At 57.7% G+C, this 21,050-nt stretch overlaps 9 non-coding genes across 9 annotated transcripts; all 9 read left to right on the forward strand.

The window, feature by feature from the left end:
• Nucleotides 1–784: 784 nt before the first annotated feature.
• On the forward strand, nucleotides 785–975 carry LOC148647283 (U2 spliceosomal RNA). Its single transcript, XR_015927323.1, has one exon. It is a non-coding gene; the product is annotated as a U2 spliceosomal RNA (small nuclear RNA).
• Nucleotides 976–3,912: 2,937 nt separating this feature from the next.
• Nucleotides 3,913–4,109, forward strand: LOC148647284 (U2 spliceosomal RNA). The gene has a single exon (XR_015926924.1). It is a non-coding gene; the product is annotated as a U2 spliceosomal RNA (small nuclear RNA).
• An 869-nt stretch (nucleotides 4,110–4,978) lies between these two features.
• Nucleotides 4,979–5,169, forward strand: LOC148647285 (U2 spliceosomal RNA). Its single transcript, XR_015927324.1, has one exon. It is a non-coding gene; the product is annotated as a U2 spliceosomal RNA (small nuclear RNA).
• A 6,009-nt stretch (nucleotides 5,170–11,178) lies between these two features.
• LOC148647286 (U2 spliceosomal RNA) lies at nucleotides 11,179–11,369 on the forward strand. Its single transcript, XR_015926980.1, has one exon. It is a non-coding gene; the product is annotated as a U2 spliceosomal RNA (small nuclear RNA).
• An 869-nt stretch (nucleotides 11,370–12,238) lies between these two features.
• Nucleotides 12,239–12,429, forward strand: LOC148647287 (U2 spliceosomal RNA). Its single transcript, XR_015927325.1, has one exon. It is a non-coding gene; the product is annotated as a U2 spliceosomal RNA (small nuclear RNA).
• An 869-nt stretch (nucleotides 12,430–13,298) lies between these two features.
• On the forward strand, nucleotides 13,299–13,489 carry LOC148647288 (U2 spliceosomal RNA). The gene has a single exon (XR_015927326.1). It is a non-coding gene; the product is annotated as a U2 spliceosomal RNA (small nuclear RNA).
• Nucleotides 13,490–14,358: 869 nt separating this feature from the next.
• On the forward strand, nucleotides 14,359–14,549 carry LOC148647289 (U2 spliceosomal RNA). The gene has a single exon (XR_015927327.1). It is a non-coding gene; the product is annotated as a U2 spliceosomal RNA (small nuclear RNA).
• An 873-nt stretch (nucleotides 14,550–15,422) lies between these two features.
• On the forward strand, nucleotides 15,423–15,613 carry LOC148647290 (U2 spliceosomal RNA). Its single transcript, XR_015927328.1, has one exon. It is a non-coding gene; the product is annotated as a U2 spliceosomal RNA (small nuclear RNA).
• An 869-nt stretch (nucleotides 15,614–16,482) lies between these two features.
• On the forward strand, nucleotides 16,483–16,673 carry LOC148647291 (U2 spliceosomal RNA). Its single transcript, XR_015927329.1, has one exon. It is a non-coding gene; the product is annotated as a U2 spliceosomal RNA (small nuclear RNA).
• The last annotated feature ends 4,377 nt before the right edge of the window (nucleotides 16,674–21,050 follow it).

Consider the following 21,050-nt stretch of genomic DNA (forward strand, 5'->3'; position numbering starts at 1 on the left):
AAGCAAGCGGAGTGGACTGGAGCTCCTTCTTCTCGGGTCTCGTCCCTCGTCCCTCGTCCATCTGTGTGTCTCTGTGTTCTGTCTCTCTCTCGCCCTCTCGGTTCCCGTGCTCCCTCTGTGCGCTTTCCCGCGTCTCGACTCTCTGGGCAAGCAGGCCGGCCCCCTTTTCGGCTCCCGTGCGTTTTCCCTCCAAAAAACTTAGGTTTTTCAGCCTTTTCCCAGGGAGGCAGGCGTGGCTTGCTTGCTTGCTTGCTTGCTTGCTTGCTTGTGTGTGTGTCCGTCCCCGTCCCTGCAGGCGGGCCCCTTTCGACAGCTGGGCGTTTTCCCTCCCAAAAACTTAGTATATCCACCTTTTCTTTCTTTTTTTTCGGCAGGCAGGCAGGCAGGCGTGTGTGCGCGCGCGCGCGCGTCCCCGTCCCTCCCTCCCGAGAGAGAGCTGCCCCTTGCCTCTGCCCGCAGGTGCTGGCGCTCGGCTTTCGCTTGCAGCCGGTTGGGCGCAGCTGCTGCCGGTGGGAGGGGCCTAAGCTAAGGAGGCCGGGCGGCTGGCGCCCCCTGCGGCTGCGGTCGTTGTCGGGCCGTTGACAGAAGATCAAAGAGCAGGGCCCCCGCCCGGGACTGGCAGGAAGGCAGGCGGGCAGGCAAGAGAGAGGGGGAGCAGAGTCCCGCGGCAGGCCTCTGGCTGCAGGGAGGCCGGCGGCTGCGCGGGTCCCGGGCTCCAGAGGAGTCGGCCTGCGCCACTGTGCGCCAGCGGAACGCCCGCGCGTCGGTCCGCGCCTTTGTGGGCATCGCTTCTCGGCCTTTTGGCTAAGATCAAGTGTAGTATCTGTTCTTATCAGTTTAATATCTGATACGTCCCCCATCGGGGGACCACATATTAAACGGATTTTTGGAACAGGGAGCTGGATCAGGAGCTTGCTCCGTCCTCTCCACGCATCGGCCCGGTATTGCAGCGCCTCCGGGAGCGGTGCACCACCTTCTCTCAGCGGTGAAAAGACAGACGTAGGTAGGTAGCTAGCTAGCTAGCTAGCGAGCGAGCGAGCGAGCGAGCGAGCGAGCGAGCAAGCAAGCGGAGTGGACTGGAGCTCCTTCTTCTCGGGTCTCGTCCCTCGTCCCTCGTCCATCTGTGTGTCTCTGTGTTCTGTCTCTCTCTCGCCCTCTCGGTTCCCGTGCTCCCTCTGTGCGCTTTCCCGCGTCTCGACTCTCTGGGCAAGCAGGCCGGCCCCCTTTTCGGCTCCCGTGCGTTTTCCCTCCAAAAAACTTAGGTTTTTCAGCCTTTTCCCAGGGAGGCAGGCGTGGCTTGCTTGCTTGCTTGCTTGCTTGCTTGCTTGTGTGTGTGTCCGTCCCCGTCCCTGCAGGCGGGCCCCTTTCGACAGCTGGGCGTTTTCCCTCCCAAAAACTTAGTATATCCACCTTTTCTTTCTTTTTTTTCGGCAGGCAGGCAGGCAGGCGTGTGTGCGCGCGCGCGCGCGTCCCCGTCCCTCCCTCCCGAGAGAGAGCTGCCCCTTGCCTCTGCCCGCAGGTGCTGGCGCTCGGCTTTCGCTTGCAGCCGGTTGGGCGCAGCTGCTGCCGGTGGGAGGGGCCTAAGCTAAGGAGGCCGGGCGGCTGGCGCCCCCTGCGGCTGCGGTCGTTGTCGGGCCGTTGACAGAAGATCAAAGAGCAGGGCCCCCGCCCGGGACTGGCAGGAAGGCAGGCGGGCAGGCAAGAGAGAGGGGGAGCAGAGTCCCGCGGCAGGCCTCTGGCTGCAGGGAGGCCGGCGGCTGCGCGGGTCCCGGGCTCCAGAGGAGTCGGCCTGCGCCACTGTGCGCCAGCGGAACGCCCGCGCGTCGGTCCGCGCCTTTGTGGGCATCGCTTCTCGGCCTTTTGGCTAAGATCAAGGTTCAAGTGGCCTGACCGCAGTTCCAAGATCTTAGTCCAGGGGGTCGGGAAGGCGAGGGGAGGATCGGACGGACCGGAAGGAATGGATTGCTGATGGTGGAACCTGGAAGACCGGAGCGGTGTGGACGAGGAGTTTGCTGAGGCGGTGGTCGGTGCTGGACGACGGCGTTTTGCTTGCCTGGAGGTTTCGGAAGGAGAGCTGAGGAGCATTGCTGGAGCGATGGCTGGGCATCCCTGGGCGAGGAAGGAGCGGAGGAAGAACTCCCTTTGTTTCTCGTTGAGGAGCCGCGATGGACCTGCTTTTTGGGACAGAGATAAGTTCAAGAATTTGGTTTTGATTCAATGTTTGGGTGTTGAATTGGCAGACGTATTTTGTCTCCAGGATTATTGTGCTCGGGGAGTGTTTGAACTAACTCTTGCAACAGAAGCCTTGTGTTTTGAAGTATGGAGAAAAGTTCAGGAGAGGAAAAATGAAGATCCTGTTAAGTCTTTTCGTGTTGAGCCAATGTTTGCTGGAGAGCTTACAGTAATGATGGTGCATGTTTTCGACTCATTTGTTCCGGAGGAGGATATTGTGTCTTTTTTACAGCAGTTTGTGGATCTGCAAGGAGCAGGGAGGAGGCACTTGGATCCTGATGGCGTGTGGAACGGGAAGCGGACGTATCTGATGAGACTGCGACTGGGGAACACGGCGGAGGAGGGGGTGATACATCCCCCTGCTTTCTTCGAGATCGGGACTCACAGGGGTTACCTGGTGTATTCTGGGCAGCCCCTCGCTTGCATGTTATGTGGAGAACGTGGTCATTTTGCTGCACAGTGTGAGCCAGTGATTTGTAAACGGTGTGGGAAGTTGGGTCATGTGGCCAGGAATTGTGATCAGGAGAAAAAGTGTTATCTGTGTGATGAGCCTGGACATGGTCATCGGTATTGTATGAAAAATGTGAAGAAGAGAGTTGATACAAATGATGTGGGTAGGAATGTGGGGGGTGTTGGGAAAGAAGAGAGTGAAGTGGAAGGAGGAATTTCTGTTTCTGAAGATGTGGTAGTGCGTAGGGAGGGTTTTGTAAATGGGTTTCGTTGGGTGGAGGGTGATGTTAGGGATTTAGAACTAGATTTGACTGTAGATTTGAAGGAGGAAGAGAATGTATGTGTGGAAGAGAGGTTGACTGGGATTGATAGCAGAACGAATGTGGCGGAGAATGCGGTAAGTGATGTGTCGAGTGCTGATAAGGGTTCGAGTAAACCTAAGTATCGTTGGGTGGAAGGTGATGTTAGGGACCTAGAACCAGATTGGACTGTAGATTTGAAGGAAGGAGGGAATGTGAAGGGGGAAGTAAGGGTGGGGCAGACGGTTAGGAAAAAAGGGAAAAAGAAGGGGAAGAGATGAAGGAGAATCAAGTTAATAGTCTTTCAGAGATCAGGGTTGCATTTGCATAAGGGGTGGGATTATGGGAAGGGCAAAGTGGGTTGTGGGGTTTTTGGTGGGGTGTTTAGAAATTGTTGAATTAAAATGAACTGTGACTTTGTTTTTGCTGTGTATTGTTTTTGTTATTAATTGAATGGGATTTGTATTAGTATAACAAGAAATTGTTTTGTTTCTTATATGAATTTTGGATTGTTTGAATTTTTGTATGTGTTTGACTTGTTTGAAAGGTGGGTTTATGTAATTGGTGGTTTGGGAGGGGACTAGTTTGTGACGGGTGGTGCTGGGAGTTAATTCAAGGATTGTGGAAAATGAATGAATTGTAAATTTGGGAAAGGGGTTTTTGGTTTAATTTGCATAATGGGTGGGATTATGGTAATAATTGAGGTTCTGAGCTATGTAATGGGGATGTACAGATTTTGCTGTGTATTGATTTTGCTGTGTAATTATTTGTTGAGAATTGGGTGGGAAGGGCTGTTAGTATTTAGAAGTTTTTGTTAGTCGACTATTGAATGGATTTTTGTGTTTAACAGAATTATGGGTTGAGATGATTTTGGTTGTTATTGTGACTATTGTGTATTTGGGATTGTGTTTTGTTCTTTGGAGTTTTTGGAATTTCTTTTGTAATTTTGCAATAAAAAAAAAAAAAAAAAAAAAATCTGTTCTTATCAGTTTAATATCTGATACGTCCCCCATCGGGGGACCACATATTAAACGGATTTTTGGAACAGGGAGCTGGATCAGGAGCTTGCTCCGTCCTCTCCACGCATCGGCCCGGTATTGCAGCGCCTCCGGGAGCGGTGCACCACCTTCTCTCAGCGGTGAAAAGACAGACGTAGGTAGGTAGCTAGCTAGCTAGCTAGCGAGCGAGCGAGCGAGCGAGCGAGCGAGCGAGCAAGCAAGCGGAGTGGACTGGAGCTCCTTCTTCTCGGGTCTCGTCCCTCGTCCCTCGTCCATCTGTGTGTCTCTGTGTTCTGTCTCTCTCTCGCCCTCTCGGTTCCCGTGCTCCCTCTGTGCGCTTTCCCGCGTCTCGACTCTCTGGGCAAGCAGGCCGGCCCCCTTTTCGGCTCCCGTGCGTTTTCCCTCCAAAAAACTTAGGTTTTTCAGCCTTTTCCCAGGGAGGCAGGCGTGGCTTGCTTGCTTGCTTGCTTGCTTGCTTGCTTGTGTGTGTGTCCGTCCCCGTCCCTGCAGGCGGGCCCCTTTCGACAGCTGGGCGTTTTCCCTCCCAAAAACTTAGTATATCCACCTTTTCTTTCTTTTTTTTCGGCAGGCAGGCAGGCAGGCGTGTGTGCGCGCGCGCGCGCGTCCCCGTCCCTCCCTCCCGAGAGAGAGCTGCCCCTTGCCTCTGCCCGCAGGTGCTGGCGCTCGGCTTTCGCTTGCAGCCGGTTGGGCGCAGCTGCTGCCGGTGGGAGGGGCCTAAGCTAAGGAGGCCGGGCGGCTGGCGCCCCCTGCGGCTGCGGTCGTTGTCGGGCCGTTGACAGAAGATCAAAGAGCAGGGCCCCCGCCCGGGACTGGCAGGAAGGCAGGCGGGCAGGCAAGAGAGAGGGGGAGCAGAGTCCCGCGGCAGGCCTCTGGCTGCAGGGAGGCCGGCGGCTGCGCGGGTCCCGGGCTCCAGAGGAGTCGGCCTGCGCCACTGTGCGCCAGCGGAACGCCCGCGCGTCGGTCCGCGCCTTTGTGGGCATCGCTTCTCGGCCTTTTGGCTAAGATCAAGTGTAGTATCTGTTCTTATCAGTTTAATATCTGATACGTCCCCCATCGGGGGACCACATATTAAACGGATTTTTGGAACAGGGAGCTGGATCAGGAGCTTGCTCCGTCCTCTCCACGCATCGGCCCGGTATTGCAGCGCCTCCGGGAGCGGTGCACCACCTTCTCTCAGCGGTGAAAAGACAGACGTAGGTAGGTAGCTAGCTAGCTAGCTAGCTAGCGAGCGAGCGAGCGAGCGAGCGAGCGAGCAAGCAAGCGGAGTGGACTGGAGCTCCTTCTTCTCGGGTCTCGTCCCTCGTCCCTCGTCCATCTGTGTGTCTCTGTGTTCTGTCTCTCTCTCGCCCTCTCGGTTCCCGTGCTCCCTCTGTGCGCTTTCCCGCGTCTCGACTCTCTGGGCAAGCAGGCCGGCCCCCTTTTCGGCTCCCGTGCGTTTTCCCTCCAAAAAACTTAGGTTTTTCAGCCTTTTCCCAGGGAGGCAGGCGTGGCTTGCTTGCTTGCTTGCTTGCTTGCTTGCTTGTGTGTGTGTCCGTCCCCGTCCCTGCAGGCGGGCCCCTTTCGACAGCTGGGCGTTTTCCCTCCCAAAAACTTAGTATATCCACCTTTTCTTTCTTTTTTTTCGGCAGGCAGGCAGGCAGGCGTGTGTGCGCGCGCGCGCGCGTCCCCGTCCCTCCCTCCCGAGAGAGAGCTGCCCCTTGCCTCTGCCCGCAGGTGCTGGCGCTCGGCTTTCGCTTGCAGCCGGTTGGGCGCAGCTGCTGCCGGTGGGAGGGGCCTAAGCTAAGGAGGCCGGGCGGCTGGCGCCCCCTGCGGCTGCGGTCGTTGTCGGGCCGTTGACAGAAGATCAAAGAGCAGGGCCCCCGCCCGGGACTGGCAGGAAGGCAGGCGGGCAGGCAAGAGAGAGGGGGAGCAGAGTCCCGCGGCAGGCCTCTGGCTGCAGGGAGGCCGGCGGCTGCGCGGGTCCCGGGCTCCAGAGGAGTCGGCCTGCGCCACTGTGCGCCAGCGGAACGCCCGCGCGTCGGTCCGCGCCTTTGTGGGCATCGCTTCTCGGCCTTTTGGCTAAGGTCAGAGGTCGAGGGAGAAACGAGCGAGAGGACAACACCCGAGAGGATACGCCTTTGGATTGCCTTTTTGGAACTGGAACCCGGACTGCCTTTTGGACAACGTTTTTTGGACCCTTGGACGTCGGTACTTTTGTTTTTGCACCAGGCTCTCGTGGGGGCTGTTTGCAGCCGAAAGGCTGCTTCAACCATGGCTGCGGAGCCTGGAGAGGCGAGGAGGGCTGGGATGGACCCCAGCGTTAAGTGGACTGTCCGCTTCCATTGGAAGCCGGAGACGGTGCCACCTGGAAGGGAGCAATTTGAAGACGAGATTCTGTTCGGAGCTTTGGGGCTGAAGGTACCGGAAATTAAGTGTGTGCAAGGGAACCGGCCACAGAAGTTTATTGATGCCACGTTTATGAGCGCGGATATCCACAAGAGAGTGGTGGGGAAGTGCACAAAGCTCATCAAGGACGGCGGATTGCGGGATTATGAATGCGGCGGATTACAGTGCGACAGCAAGAGGTGGGTGGTCTTACATATGTTCGACCCGTTCGTTTCAGACGCCGACGTGACGACTTTCCTACGCAGATACGCGGAGGTGTTGGTGGGACCATCAGTGCTCAGCGACACGCGTACTGTGTGGACAGGGAAGCGTCGGTACCTGGTGGAGTTACGGCGGGGGGACAACGGAACACCGGACGGACTTACCCACCCACCAGCCACTTTCTCAATTGGAGGAGGTAGGGGGTACTTATACTACTGGGATCAGCCGGAATTTTGTAGAAAGTGCCGGGCCTTCGGGCACCGAGAGGGGGCGTGCGACGCAGAAAAGTGCAGAAAGTGCAACCGATCGGGGCATGACACACGAAGTTGCCCGGTAAAGGAGTGCTCCCTGTGTGGGGAATCGGGGCACCTATTCCGGCAGTGTGAGAAGAGGGGCAAGGAAATAGACAGGGCAGTAAAGGAGTGGATGCAGCAGGAAGACGAAAAGAGCGAGGGGGAAAACCAGCCGGCGGGTAGCGGGGCCCGTAAGGGACCGAAGAAGGGGGGAAGACAACCGGAGAAGGAACAAGAGAAGGAGGAGCGCCCGGCAGAAGAGGACGGCGAGCGACCCGGAACATCGTGGGGATCGGATGTCGACCAGCAGGGATCAGATGGCGAACAGGCGGGAACATCGCGGGGAGCAGACGGAGGGGCCGGAACTTGGGTGGAGGTGGTAAGACGAGGGCGCCCCCTGAAGGGGGGGGGGAGAACTGCAGCGCCAGCTCCAGCACCAGCCGAGGAGGAGGGGATGGTGACCCTGCAGGGCGCGGGGAAGAAGAGGAGGTCGAAGAGACAGAGGGCGGAAAAGCGCCAGCAGGAGACACAAGAGAAGAAGAAGAGGACGGCTGAGGAGGAAGGCCAGGAAGAAGACCCAGGAGATCTGGCAGACTCGGAAGGGATGGATGAGGAAGAGGGATGCTTGTCGGGCCTGAGTGATTCAGAAGCCGAAAGCTCCTCGGACTCTCTCCCACCAGGGCAGGGAGAAGTGGTAACACGGAGCGTCTTTTCGGTGGCACAAGACATGAACGAGGAAGGCAGCCCCTTAATCACCTGCCAGCCGGCAACACCTACTCCGGAGCAAGGGCTCGTGGACAGCCCGCAGGATGTCCAGTTTATGGACACCGGGGATGAGAGTTCGGTGAGTACAGCAGGGACGGCGAGTTCCCCCGATTTCAGCCGCCTGGAAGGAATGGAGAGTGACAGCCCCCCTCGAGAACCGCCATGACCCTTACGGTAGCAACGGCTAACGTAAGGGGTCTGAGAAAGCAGGACAAAAGAGTGGCGGTTTTTTCTTACCTGTCTAGAAGGAACTTGGACTTGATTTTTTTGCAGGAAGTCCACCTCAAGGACCTCAACGACGTGAGGACCCTTCGGAGGGAGTGGAGGAGGGGTCCCTCGTGGTGGAGCGTCGGAGGGGTGAACTCCTCTGGTGTGGGCATCCTGTGCGGCTCGCCAGGGTTCGCCGCCCAAACAGTCAGCTCGGTGATTCCTGGACGTCTGCTGGTGGTGGACGGAACCTGGAAGGGTGTGAAGATTAGGGTAGTCAACGTGTACGCCCCAGCAGACAGAAGGCAGCAGGGCTCCTTTTTGAAAGACCTGGAGCCCGTGCTGTATACCAACAGAGAGCTGATTGTGGGCGGCGACTTCAACATCGACCTAGGAGACTCGCACGGCCAGGGAGTTCATCTGTTGAGGTCCTTGATTAAGGATTACAGACTTCAAGACGGGTTCCAAAACGTTGCACACCACACTTGGGACAACGGAAGAGGGAGTTTTAGACGTCTCGACTACATCCTCTCTACTGTGAAGTGGACAACGCTAAGCAGGCAAGTGACCCCTACCTGGTTCTCGGACCATCGGCTGCTCGCGGTCTCCTTCGGTGTTGAGGACCCGCGCTTCCAGGCTGGATACTGGAAGCTGAATAAACAAGTCTTACGAGAGGAGAGATACCGAAGGAAGATCGGAACAGTGCTGAAAGACCTCGTGAAGAGAAGGGAGCTCTTTAGCTCTGCGGTGCACTGGTGGGAATCGTGCAAGCAGACTCTCGCAACGGTCACCAGGCGATACTGCTGGATCCGGCGGAGTCTGGAGGAACGCCAGTGCGCCCAGCTCCAAGAAGAGCTAGAAGCACTGTACGAGCAGCTGAACCAGGGGGGTGCTTACAGTGGCGAGAAGATCGCAAACATCAGGAGCCTGCTAAGAGACACGTGGCTGCAGAGAGCAAAAAACTATCTTTTCAGACTGAGGGGAGTTTGGAGAGAGGGAGAAGAACAATGCTCACCCCAGTTCTTCAGCGCCGTGAAAAGACAGCAGGAGCGCAGCTGTTTCGAGAGCATACGGCGCGAGGATGGGACTGCAGCCACGGACTTACCCGGGATGTTGGAGTGTGCCACAGGGTTCTATGCAGCCTTGTTTCAGGAGAAGGAGATCGACGCCAGCATCAAGGAGAGGCTCCTGGAAGGTGTGGAGAAGGTGGTGGACGACTCTGCCTCGCTGGTCGGGCCCGTGACGGGGGCGGAAATAAAAACAGCATTGCTTGGATTGAAGAAGGGCACCGTCCCCGGTGTCGATGGCCTACCAGCGGAATTCTACTGTACCTTCTGGGACCAACTGGAGCCTTTTCTGGTGAAGGTTTTCAATGAGGCCCTGGACAGCAATGAACTGGGCCTCTCGATGAAGACCGGCGTCGTTTCTCTGATCTTCAAGGGAGGAGACAAGGCGGACCTGGGAAACTGGAGGCCGATCCAGCTCCTGTGCACAGACTATAAGATCTTGGCCAGGGTGCTGGGCGGCCGCCTGAGAACGGTAATGCCGGCGCTGGTCGGAGCAGACCAGACATGTGGCGTGGCAGGCCGGAAGATCAGCTGGACCCTGCAGCTGATCCGGGACACCATCGCCTGGGTTGAGGACAGAGGCCTGCCGCTCATGCTGGTGAGTTTAGACCAGGCAAAGGCGTTCGACCGGGTCCACCACGGGATCCTGTGGGCGCTCCTGAGAAAGAAAGGACTGCCTGACGATTTCGTCAGGTGGATAGAGGTACTTTACAATGGTGCTACATCCCGGGTAAGCGTCAACGGAGCAGTAGGGAGGAGGATTTCGGTAAAGTGTGGTGTGCGACAGGGCTGTCCACTCTCACCCCTGCTGTACGTCATCTTCTTGGAACTCCTACTGGACCAGTTACGGAAGGATCCCGGTGTGGTAGGAATCAAAGTGCCAGGTGGAGGAGGGCAGGAAGCAAAAATCGCGGCCTACGCGGACGACGTGACACTCTTCCTCAGCTCTGACAGGAGTCTGGGGAGAGTGTTGGACATCGTGGAGGCCTACTCCAGAGGCACCGGCGCCCAACTGAATCGCGCCAAGAGCCTGGTGAAGCTTTTTGGAACCTGGTCATACGCACCGGAGATCATCGGGGGACTGAAGCAGACAACAGACCCGGTGAAAATCCTGGGGGTCCTATTTCACACCTCGGACCCCTCAGGACTGAACTGGGAGGCCAGGTTCCGGAAGACCAAGCAGAAGCTGGGCCTTTGGCAGCATCGATCCCTGACGTGGATAGGGAAGGCGCTGGTGCTGAAGGTGGAGATCCTGCCCTTGTTACTTCACCTGGCGGTAGTGTACCCCCTACCTGTGAGAAAGAGAAGAGAGCTGGTGAGGACAATCTTCGCATTCGTCTGGGGCCGCTCATATGAACGCATCCGCCGAACGGATATGTGCAGACCCGTAGAGGAAGGAGGCAGAGGGATCCCGGACTTCCCAGTGAAGCTGGACTGCATCTTTGTCGCCAACCTGTGCGTCATCCTGCACGGCAACCCGCCCCACCTGTGCGGCCGGTTCGTGAGCCTCTGGCTGGCGGCGAATATGCGACACCTGGCCGCCTGGACGAACGTGACCCCGAAGGCGGAGCGACTCCCACTGCACTACCGCCACGCAGTGCAGTGGCTGAGGGCACACCCAGAGGTACGGGACAGAGAGATAGTGCTGAGCCACAGACTGATGTATCGGACAATCATGATAACAGATAGGCCAGCGCTCCTGGGTGTGCCCAAGGACATCTGGCAGCAGGCCCAACCAAAGGGCCTGGATAACAGGCTCAAAGATCTAAACTGGCTTGGTGTGTGGGGTCGAATGGCGGTCAGGGCCGTCATGCACTCGCATGGATTGTCAAAACAGAGCCAGTGCCCGAGGCACGGCTGCACAGGGGAAGAAACAGTCAATCATGTCTTTTGGGAGTGCGGGTTCGTGCAGAGGGTGTGGAGGTCCAGCCAGCACCACTACGCACAGGTAGGCCTGGGGTCCCTCTTGACGCTAAACGTGGTAATGAAGGGCGTGGCCGGTTCCCGGAAGTGGAACGCAGCTTTTCTTTTATGGCTCCTGATCAGCTTGACCAAGCTGTACATTTGGGAAGCGAGGGCAACGTTGGTCAAGCATGGCGTGGAGAGATCGGTCCCAGGAATCCTGAGACGAGTCAGAAAGGACGTGGCACGGAGAATCAGATGGGACGTCTTCCGATGGGGCTTCGCTGCCGCTCGGGAGAGATGGAAGGACTTGATCACGTGGTGTTAAAGGTGGTGGGTAGTTTAAACTTTTAAAAGCACTGTTTTGTACTGATTTCTAATAAAACATAAAAAAAATCTGTTCTTATCAGTTTAATATCTGATACGTCCCCCATCGGGGGACCACATATTAAACGGATTTTTGGAACAGGGAGCTGGATCAGGAGCTTGCTCCGTCCTCTCCACGCATCGGCCCGGTATTGCAGCGCCTCCGGGAGCGGTGCACCACCTTCTCTCAGCGGTGAAAAGACAGACGTAGGTAGGTAGCTAGCTAGCTAGCTAGCTAGCGAGCGAGCGAGCGAGCGAGCGAGCGAGCAAGCAAGCGGAGTGGACTGGAGCTCCTTCTTCTCGGGTCTCGTCCCTCGTCCCTCGTCCATCTGTGTGTCTCTGTGTTCTGTCTCTCTCTCGCCCTCTCGGTTCCCGTGCTCCCTCTGTGCGCTTTCCCGCGTCTCGACTCTCTGGGCAAGCAGGCCGGCCCCCTTTTCGGCTCCCGTGCGTTTTCCCTCCAAAAAACTTAGGTTTTTCAGCCTTTTCCCAGGGAGGCAGGCGTGGCTTGCTTGCTTGCTTGCTTGCTTGCTTGCTTGTGTGTGTGTCCGTCCCCGTCCCTGCAGGCGGGCCCCTTTCGACAGCTGGGCGTTTTCCCTCCCAAAAACTTAGTATATCCACCTTTTCTTTCTTTTTTTTCGGCAGGCAGGCAGGCAGGCGTGTGTGCGCGCGCGCGCGCGTCCCCGTCCCTCCCTCCCGAGAGAGAGCTGCCCCTTGCCTCTGCCCGCAGGTGCTGGCGCTCGGCTTTCGCTTGCAGCCGGTTGGGCGCAGCTGCTGCCGGTGGGAGGGGCCTAAGCTAAGGAGGCCGGGCGGCTGGCGCCCCCTGCGGCTGCGGTCGTTGTCGGGCCGTTGACAGAAGATCAAAGAGCAGGGCCCCCGCCCGGGACTGGCAGGAAGGCAGGCGGGCAGGCAAGAGAGAGGGGGAGCAGAGTCCCGCGGCAGGCCTCTGGCTGCAGGGAGGCCGGCGGCTGCGCGGGTCCCGGGCTCCAGAGGAGTCGGCCTGCGCCACTGTGCGCCAGCGGAACGCCCGCGCGTCGGTCCGCGCCTTTGTGGGCATCGCTTCTCGGCCTTTTGGCTAAGATCAAGTGTAGTATCTGTTCTTATCAGTTTAATATCTGATACGTCCCCCATCGGGGGACCACATATTAAACGGATTTTTGGAACAGGGAGCTGGATCAGGAGCTTGCTCCGTCCTCTCCACGCATCGGCCCGGTATTGCAGCGCCTCCGGGAGCGGTGCACCACCTTCTCTCAGCGGTGAAAAGACAGACGTAGGTAGGTAGCTAGCTAGCTAGCTAGCGAGCGAGCGAGCGAGCGAGCGAGCGAGCGAGCAAGCAAGCGGAGTGGACTGGAGCTCCTTCTTCTCGGGTCTCGTCCCTCGTCCCTCGTCCATCTGTGTGTCTCTGTGTTCTGTCTCTCTCTCGCCCTCTCGGTTCCCGTGCTCCCTCTGTGCGCTTTCCCGCGTCTCGACTCTCTGGGCAAGCAGGCCGGCCCCCTTTTCGGCTCCCGTGCGTTTTCCCTCCAAAAAACTTAGGTTTTTCAGCCTTTTCCCAGGGAGGCAGGCGTGGCTTGCTTGCTTGCTTGCTTGCTTGCTTGCTTGTGTGTGTGTCCGTCCCCGTCCCTGCAGGCGGGCCCCTTTCGACAGCTGGGCGTTTTCCCTCCCAAAAACTTAGTATATCCACCTTTTCTTTCTTTTTTTTCGGCAGGCAGGCAGGCAGGCGTGTGTGCGCGCGCGCGCGCGTCCCCGTCCCTCCCTCCCGAGAGAGAGCTGCCCCTTGCCTCTGCCCGCAGGTGCTGGCGCTCGGCTTTCGCTTGCAGCCGGTTGGGCGCAGCTGCTGCCGGTGGGAGGGGCCTAAGCTAAGGAGGCCGGGCGGCTGGCGCCCCCTGCGGCTGCGGTCGTTGTCGGGCCGTTGACAGAAGATCAAAGAGCAGGGCCCCCGCCCGGGACTGGCAGGAAGGCAGGCGGGCAGGCAAGAGAGAGGGGGAGCAGAGTCCCGCGGCAGGCCTCTGGCTGCAGGGAGGCCGGCGGCTGCGCGGGTCCCGGGCTCCAGAGGAGTCGGCCTGCGCCACTGTGCGCCAGCGGAACGCCCGCGCGTCGGTCCGCGCCTTTGTGGGCATCGCTTCTCGGCCTTTTGGCTAAGATCAAGTGTAGTATCTGTTCTTATCAGTTTAATATCTGATACGTCCCCCATCGGGGGACCACATATTAAACGGATTTTTGGAACAGGGAGCTGGATCAGGAGCTTGCTCCGTCCTCTCCACGCATCGGCCCGGTATTGCAGCGCCTCCGGGAGCGGTGCACCACCTTCTCTCAGCGGTGAAAAGACAGACGTAGGTAGGTAGCTAGCTAGCTAGCTAGCGAGCGAGCGAGCGAGCGAGCGAGCGAGCGAGCAAGCAAGCGGAGTGGACTGGAGCTCCTTCTTCTCGGGTCTCGTCCCTCGTCCCTCGTCCATCTGTGTGTCTCTGTGTTCTGTCTCTCTCTCGCCCTCTCGGTTCCCGTGCTCCCTCTGTGCGCTTTCCCGCGTCTCGACTCTCTGGGCAAGCAGGCCGGCCCCCTTTTCGGCTCCCGTGCGTTTTCCCTCCAAAAAACTTAGGTTTTTCAGCCTTTTCCCAGGGAGGCAGGCGTGGCTTGCTTGCTTGCTTGCTTGCTTGCTTGCTTGTGTGTGTGTCCGTCCCCGTCCCTGCAGGCGGGCCCCTTTCGACAGCTGGGCGTTTTCCCTCCCAAAAACTTAGTATATCCACCTTTTCTTTCTTTTTTTTCGGCAGGCAGGCAGGCAGGCGTGTGTGCGCGCGCGCGCGCGTCCCCGTCCCTCCCTCCCGAGAGAGAGCTGCCCCTTGCCTCTGCCCGCAGGTGCTGGCGCTCGGCTTTCGCTTGCAGCCGGTTGGGCGCAGCTGCTGCCGGTGGGAGGGGCCTAAGCTAAGGAGGCCGGGCGGCTGGCGCCCCCTGCGGCTGCGGTCGTTGTCGGGCCGTTGACAGAAGATCAAAGAGCAGGGCCCCCGCCCGGGACTGGCAGGAAGGCAGGCGGGCAGGCAAGAGAGAGGGGGAGCAGAGTCCCGCGGCAGGCCTCTGGCTGCAGGGAGGCCGGCGGCTGCGCGGGTCCCGGGCTCCAGAGGAGTCGGCCTGCGCCACTGTGCGCCAGCGGAACGCCCGCGCGTCGGTCCGCGCCTTTGTGGGCATCGCTTCTCGGCCTTTTGGCTAAGATCAAGTGTAGTATCTGTTCTTATCAGTTTAATATCTGATACGTCCCCCATCGGGGGACCACATATTAAACGGATTTTTGGAACAGGGAGCTGGATCAGGAGCTTGCTCCGTCCTCTCCACGCATCGGCCCGGTATTGCAGCGCCTCCGGGAGCGGTGCACCACCTTCTCTCAGCGGTGAAAAGACAGACGTAGGTAGGTAGCTAGCTAGCTAGCTAGCGAGCGAGCGAGCGAGCGAGCGAGCGAGCGAGCGAGCAAGCAAGCGGAGTGGACTGGAGCTCCTTCTTCTCGGGTCTCGTCCCTCGTCCCTCGTCCATCTGTGTGTCTCTGTGTTCTGTCTCTCTCTCGCCCTCTCGGTTCCCGTGCTCCCTCTGTGCGCTTTCCCGCGTCTCGACTCTCTGGGCAAGCAGGCCGGCCCCCTTTTCGGCTCCCGTGCGTTTTCCCTCCAAAAAACTTAGGTTTTTCAGCCTTTTCCCAGGGAGGCAGGCGTGGCTTGCTTGCTTGCTTGCTTGCTTGCTTGCTTGTGTGTGTGTCCGTCCCCGTCCCTGCAGGCGGGCCCCTTTCGACAGCTGGGCGTTTTCCCTCCCAAAAACTTAGTATATCCACCTTTTCTTTCTTTTTTTTCGGCAGGCAGGCAGGCAGGCGTGTGTGCGCGCGCGCGCGCGTCCCCGTCCCTCCCTCCCGAGAGAGAGCTGCCCCTTGCCTCTGCCCGCAGGTGCTGGCGCTCGGCTTTCGCTTGCAGCCGGTTGGGCGCAGCTGCTGCCGGTGGGAGGGGCCTAAGCTAAGGAGGCCGGGCGGCTGGCGCCCCCTGCGGCTGCGGTCGTTGTCGGGCCGTTGACAGAAGATCAAAGAGCAGGGCCCCCGCCCGGGACTGGCAGGAAGGCAGGCGGGCAGGCAAGAGAGAGGGGGAGCAGAGTCCCGCGGCAGGCCTCTGGCTGCAGGGAGGCCGGCGGCTGCGCGGGTCCCGGGCTCCAGAGGAGTCGGCCTGCGCCACTGTGCGCCAGCGGAACGCCCGCGCGTCGGTCCGCGCCTTTGTGGGCATCGCTTCTCGGCCTTTTGGCTAAGATCAAGTGTAGTATCTGTTCTTATCAGTTTAATATCTGATACGTCCCCCATCGGGGGACCACATATTAAACGGATTTTTGGAACAGGGAGCTGGATCAGGAGCTTGCTCCGTCCTCTCCACGCATCGGCCCGGTATTGCAGCGCCTCCGGGAGCGGTGCACCACCTTCTCTCAGCGGTGAAAAGACAGACGTAGGTAGGTAGCTAGCTAGCTAGCTAGCGAGCGAGCGAGCGAGCGAGCGAGCGAGCGAGCAAGCAAGCGGAGTGGACTGGAGCTCCTTCTTCTCGGGTCTCGTCCCTCGTCCCTCGTCCATCTGTGTGTCTCTGTGTTCTGTCTCTCTCTCGCCCTCTCGGTTCCCGTGCTCCCTCTGTGCGCTTTCCCGCGTCTCGACTCTCTGGGCAAGCAGGCCGGCCCCCTTTTCGGCTCCCGTGCGTTTTCCCTCCAAAAAACTTAGGTTTTTCAGCCTTTTCCCAGGGAGGCAGGCGTGGCTTGCTTGCTTGCTTGCTTGCTTGCTTGCTTGTGTGTGTGTCCGTCCCCGTCCCTGCAGGCGGGCCCCTTTCGACAGCTGGGCGTTTTCCCTCCCAAAAACTTAGTATATCCACCTTTTCTTTCTTTTTTTTCGGCAGGCAGGCAGGCAGGCGTGTGTGCGCGCGCGCGCGCGTCCCCGTCCCTCCCTCCCGAGAGAGAGCTGCCCCTTGCCTCTGCCCGCAGGTGCTGGCGCTCGGCTTTCGCTTGCAGCCGGTTGGGCGCAGCTGCTGCCGGTGGGAGGGGCCTAAGCTAAGGAGGCCGGGCGGCTGGCGCCCCCTGCGGCTGCGGTCGTTGTCGGGCCGTTGACAGAAGATCAAAGAGCAGGGCCCCCGCCCGGGACTGGCAGGAAGGCAGGCGGGCAGGCAAGAGAGAGGGGGAGCAGAGTCCCGCGGCAGGCCTCTGGCTGCAGGGAGGCCGGCGGCTGCGCGGGTCCCGGGCTCCAGAGGAGTCGGCCTGCGCCACTGTGCGCCAGCGGAACGCCCGCGCGTCGGTCCGCGCCTTTGTGGGCATCGCTTCTCGGCCTTTTGGCTAAGATCAAGTGTAGTATCTGTTCTTATCAGTTTAATATCTGATACGTCCCCCATCGGGGGACCACATATTAAACGGATTTTTGGAACAGGGAGCTGGATCAGGAGCTTGCTCCGTCCTCTCCACGCATCGGCCCGGTATTGCAGCGCCTCCGGGAGCGGTGCACCACCTTCTCTCAGCGGTGAAAAGACAGACGTAGGTAGGTAGCTAGCTAGCTAGCTAGCGAGCGAGCGAGCGAGCGAGCGAGCGAGCGAGCAAGCAAGCGGAGTGGACTGGAGCTCCTTCTTCTCGGGTCTCGTCCCTCGTCCCTCGTCCATCTGTGTGTCTCTGTGTTCTGTCTCTCTCTCGCCCTCTCGGTTCCCGTGCTCCCTCTGTGCGCTTTCCCGCGTCTCGACTCTCTGGGCAAGCAGGCCGGCCCCCTTTTCGGCTCCCGTGCGTTTTCCCTCCAAAAAACTTAGGTTTTTCAGCCTTTTCCCAGGGAGGCAGGCGTGGCTTGCTTGCTTGCTTGCTTGCTTGCTTGCTTGTGTGTGTGTCCGTCCCCGTCCCTGCAGGCGGGCCCCTTTCGACAGCTGGGCGTTTTCCCTCCCAAAAACTTAGTATATCCACCTTTTCTTTCTTTTTTTTCGGCAGGCAGGCAGGCAGGCGTGTGTGCGCGCGCGCGCGCGTCCCCGTCCCTCCCTCCCGAGAGAGAGCTGCCCCTTGCCTCTGCCCGCAGGTGCTGGCGCTCGGCTTTCGCTTGCAGCCGGTTGGGCGCAGCTGCTGCCGGTGGGAGGGGCCTAAGCTAAGGAGGCCGGGCGGCTGGCGCCCCCTGCGGCTGCGGTCGTTGTCGGGCCGTTGACAGAAGATCAAAGAGCAGGGCCCCCGCCCGGGACTGGCAGGAAGGCAGGCGGGCAGGCAAGAGAGAGGGGGAGCAGAGTCCCGCGGCAGGCCTCTGGCTGCAGGGAGGCCGGCGGCTGCGCGGGTCCCGGGCTCCAGAGGAGTCGGCCTGCGCCACTGTGCGCCAGCGGAACGCCCGCGCGTCGGTCCGCGCCTTTGTGGGCATCGCTTCTCGGCCTTTTGGCCAAGATCCAAAGGTGCGTGGCCTGTCCGCGGCTGGAGGGCTTGTCAGAGGTCGTGAAGGGCGGGGAAGGAGAGTCGGAGGGAAAGCATCTGAACATCGAAGAAGGCATCACCGGTGGAGAGGACGTGCAGACATCTGAGGGAGCGGAGGCGGAAGGAAGAACAGAGCCACCACTGGAATCGCCCTGGGTTGAGCCCAGGGGGTGAAGGTGGGGCTCCCAGATGACGGCGGCGAAGGGTGAGTGGCCTTCGAGAATGGCGGCCGGGCGCTCGCTGTCCCGTGAGGGGCAGATGAGGGGCACGGTGCGCTTTGTTTTGAAGAACCATGAGGAGCAGGCTGAATGGATGGTGAGAGGAAGATTTTTGAAAGAAGTTTGTTACACGGTGCTGGGAATTGAGAAGATGGACATCTTGGCCTTGCAGGATTTTCAAGGTAAATGTATTTTCGACCTTACATTAACAACGGATGTGGAATGTACAAGGGTGTGGTGTAAAGCCCAACTGATGAAGGAGCGGGAGCCTCTTAATCATTTTTATGTGGAGCCCCTCTTTGCTCGTGAATTAAAGATCTTGACGGTACATATTTTTAACCCTAATGTGCCTGAGGCTGACGTGAAAACGTTTTTGAGACGGTTTGTGGATATCCAGGGGGAAGGAAGAAAGGTTATTGATGAGGAGAATGTTTGGACTAGTAAATGGAGATATATGACGAGGTTTCGATCCTGTGATACAGCAGAAGGTGGAGTGATGATCCCTCCAGCCAATTTTTTTATCGGGTCGAACAAAGGGTATTTGAGCTATACGGGTCAGCCCAAGACATGTCGGAAATGTGGGGAAAAGGACCATTTTGCCATTGATTGTAGGAGCAAGGTTTGCAGGAGGTGCGGCAGGGTGGGGCACATAGCGATGGACTGTGTAAACCCGATGGTTTGTAACCTGTGCGGAGAGCAGGGGCACACATATAGAATGTGCCCTAGGAAACAGGCTAGTTTTGCATCAGTTGTCTCCGAAGGGCCAGAGAGAAGAATGGAACATCCAGGAGCAGGGTGTAAGGATGGGAGGGCAGAGGATACTCACCTGGAGGAAGGGCTGCGCCGTATTGTAGCAGATCCAGGGGAAGGGACATCGGTGATGCAGGGAGGAGAGGAGCCAGGAGTATCTGCGGAGAAAGAGGGAAGAACACATCAGGAACCGGTGGAGGAGGGTTTGTCTATCGTTGCAGGGGAGGAGGCGCTGGAGGAAGGGACTGCACAGGATCCAGAATGGATAAATATCAACAGAAAGAAAAAGGATAAGAAAAGAGGGAGGGAGGTGATGGAAGAAGATGCTCCACTGATGGAGGAAAAGAGACAGAGAGAGGCCCTGACATCTTCAGGAGAGGAAGAGGAATCGCAAGTATCTGGCAGGGAGGCGGATAGCTCCGTGAGTATGGGCGAGGAGGGTGTCAGGGTTGAAGAGGAGGCAGGAGGAGAAGAGGTTCAAGCTCCGGAAAAAAGGCAGGAAGATGTCGTGGAAAGGGAGGAAGACGGTGAGGAAGCAGTGGAGAGTACGGCTGAGGATGTGGTTTTTGAGACTGAGGAAGGTCTTGGGACTAACTCCGTACAAAACTTTGAAGAGACCTTTTTAGGTGACTCTTTTGTGGGCCAGGATGGTGAACCACCCCAACTGAGTGGTCCACCGGAGCCGGGAGGGTCTAGTGACACAGACGTGGGGGGGACGTTGCCACTTAGTGGTGTTACTGCGATAGATCAAGGCTATAGCCTTCTTCCGGTCTCACCAATGACTCCCGTCTCTTTTGGAGATCAGAGTGGAGAGAGTACTGAGGGGAGTCCGGGGTTTAGCGATCTTTATGGAATAGATAGTTGACTTTGAATAATGTTAAAATGGGAATTCACAAGATCATTTCAAGCAATGTACAGGGTTTAAAAGATGGTGTAAAGAGAGTGGCGGTGTTTACTTATTTGGCTGATTTAAAGCCAAGTTTTTGTTTTATCCAGGAGGCGCATTTGAAAGACCCGGAGGATGTGGTAAGATTCTCGCGAGAATGGAAGAAAGGCCCCTCTTGGTGGAGTATTGGAGGAGTGCATTCGTCGGGATTAGGGATATTATGTGGAGATCCGGGGTTTCAGGCGACTGAAGTGGTCTCTGCGGTACCTGGCCGCCTCTTAGTGGTTGACGGGTGCTGGTGGAGGGTTAGGGTAAGAATAATTGGGGTTTACGCCCCTGCAGAAAGGGCCTTGCAGGCCGCTTTCTTAAAAAATCTTGAGCCTTGGTTTTTTACCAACAGAGAGATTGTGGTGGGTGGAGATTTTAATATAGACATAGCAGACGCGCAGGGGGGAGGAGCATGTGGCCTGAGAAATCTTCTTCAACGATTTAATCTGGTCGATTGTTTTCAGGAGTTTAGCCGGACGAGTAAAAATTTTACTTGGCAAAACAGTAGGGGTCATCGTCGACGGCTGGACTATGTTTTTATTACACTGAAATGTAAGATCAAGAAAGAACAAGTATTCCCAGTTTGGTTTTCGGATCATATGACTCTCTCGGTAACGCTTGATGTAGAAGGTCCAACTTACCAAGCCAGTTATTGGAAGCTTAATATTTCCATTTTAGAAGAAGTCGGGTATCGTGTTTTAATTTCAGATTTTATTGATAGTTTCAAAAGCAAATATTCTGACTTTGCGTCTAAAACCGAGTGGTGGGAGCTGTGTAAAAAGACCATTGCGAGGCTCTCTATGGAATATTGTAAAAAGAGAAGGCTAAGGGAAAAGAGTGTTTTGTTTGCACTACAGAAGGAATTGGAGTCTTTATACGTAGCTTTTAACCGGGGCGGGGTCTTTCGGGCAGAAAAGGCTGCGGAGTTGAAAGCTAGATTAAGGGAGGCCTGGTTAAGGAAAGCTAAGGACTTCCTCTTCCGGTTGCAGGGGGTAGTTTTAGAAAACCAGGAGAGATGTTCGGCCCAGTTTTTTGGTTCTGTAAGAAGTAAGCAAGAAAGAGCACTCTTTACAGAGGTAAGAGATGCAAGTGGGGTGATCACAAGGGATTTGGGGGAAATGGTGGCATGTGGGACAAGATATTATAAAGAGCTTTTTGCAGAGAGTGCAGTCAATCGTGATGATTGGGAGGAATTCCTGGAGGATATCGAGAACATTCCGGACGGGTCTGATCTTGGGGGGGAGGTCACAGAGGCTGAACTTAAAGAAGCGGTGTGGGGCTCAAAAAAAGGTAAAGTCCCGGGGGTAGATGGTTTACCCATTGAGTTTTATTGCACATTTTGGGAGCAGTTGGGTCCCCTGTTACTCGGTGTTTTTAAAGAGATTTTAGCTGGTGGCGGTCTTGGGGCAACCATGAGGACTGGGATCATCACATTAATCTACAAGAAAGGGGAAAAATGTAATCTAGACAATTGGAGACCCATTCAATTATTGTGCTCCGATTATAAGATTTTGGCTAGGGTATTAGGACGCCGGTTACGCCGGGTGATGGGTG

Source organism: Lepisosteus platostomus, chromosome 15, assembly GCF_059453375.1.
Source record: "Lepisosteus platostomus isolate fLepPlt1 chromosome 15, fLepPlt1.hap1, whole genome shotgun sequence".
NCBI classification, from domain to species: Eukaryota; Metazoa; Chordata; class Actinopteri; order Semionotiformes; family Lepisosteidae; genus Lepisosteus; species Lepisosteus platostomus.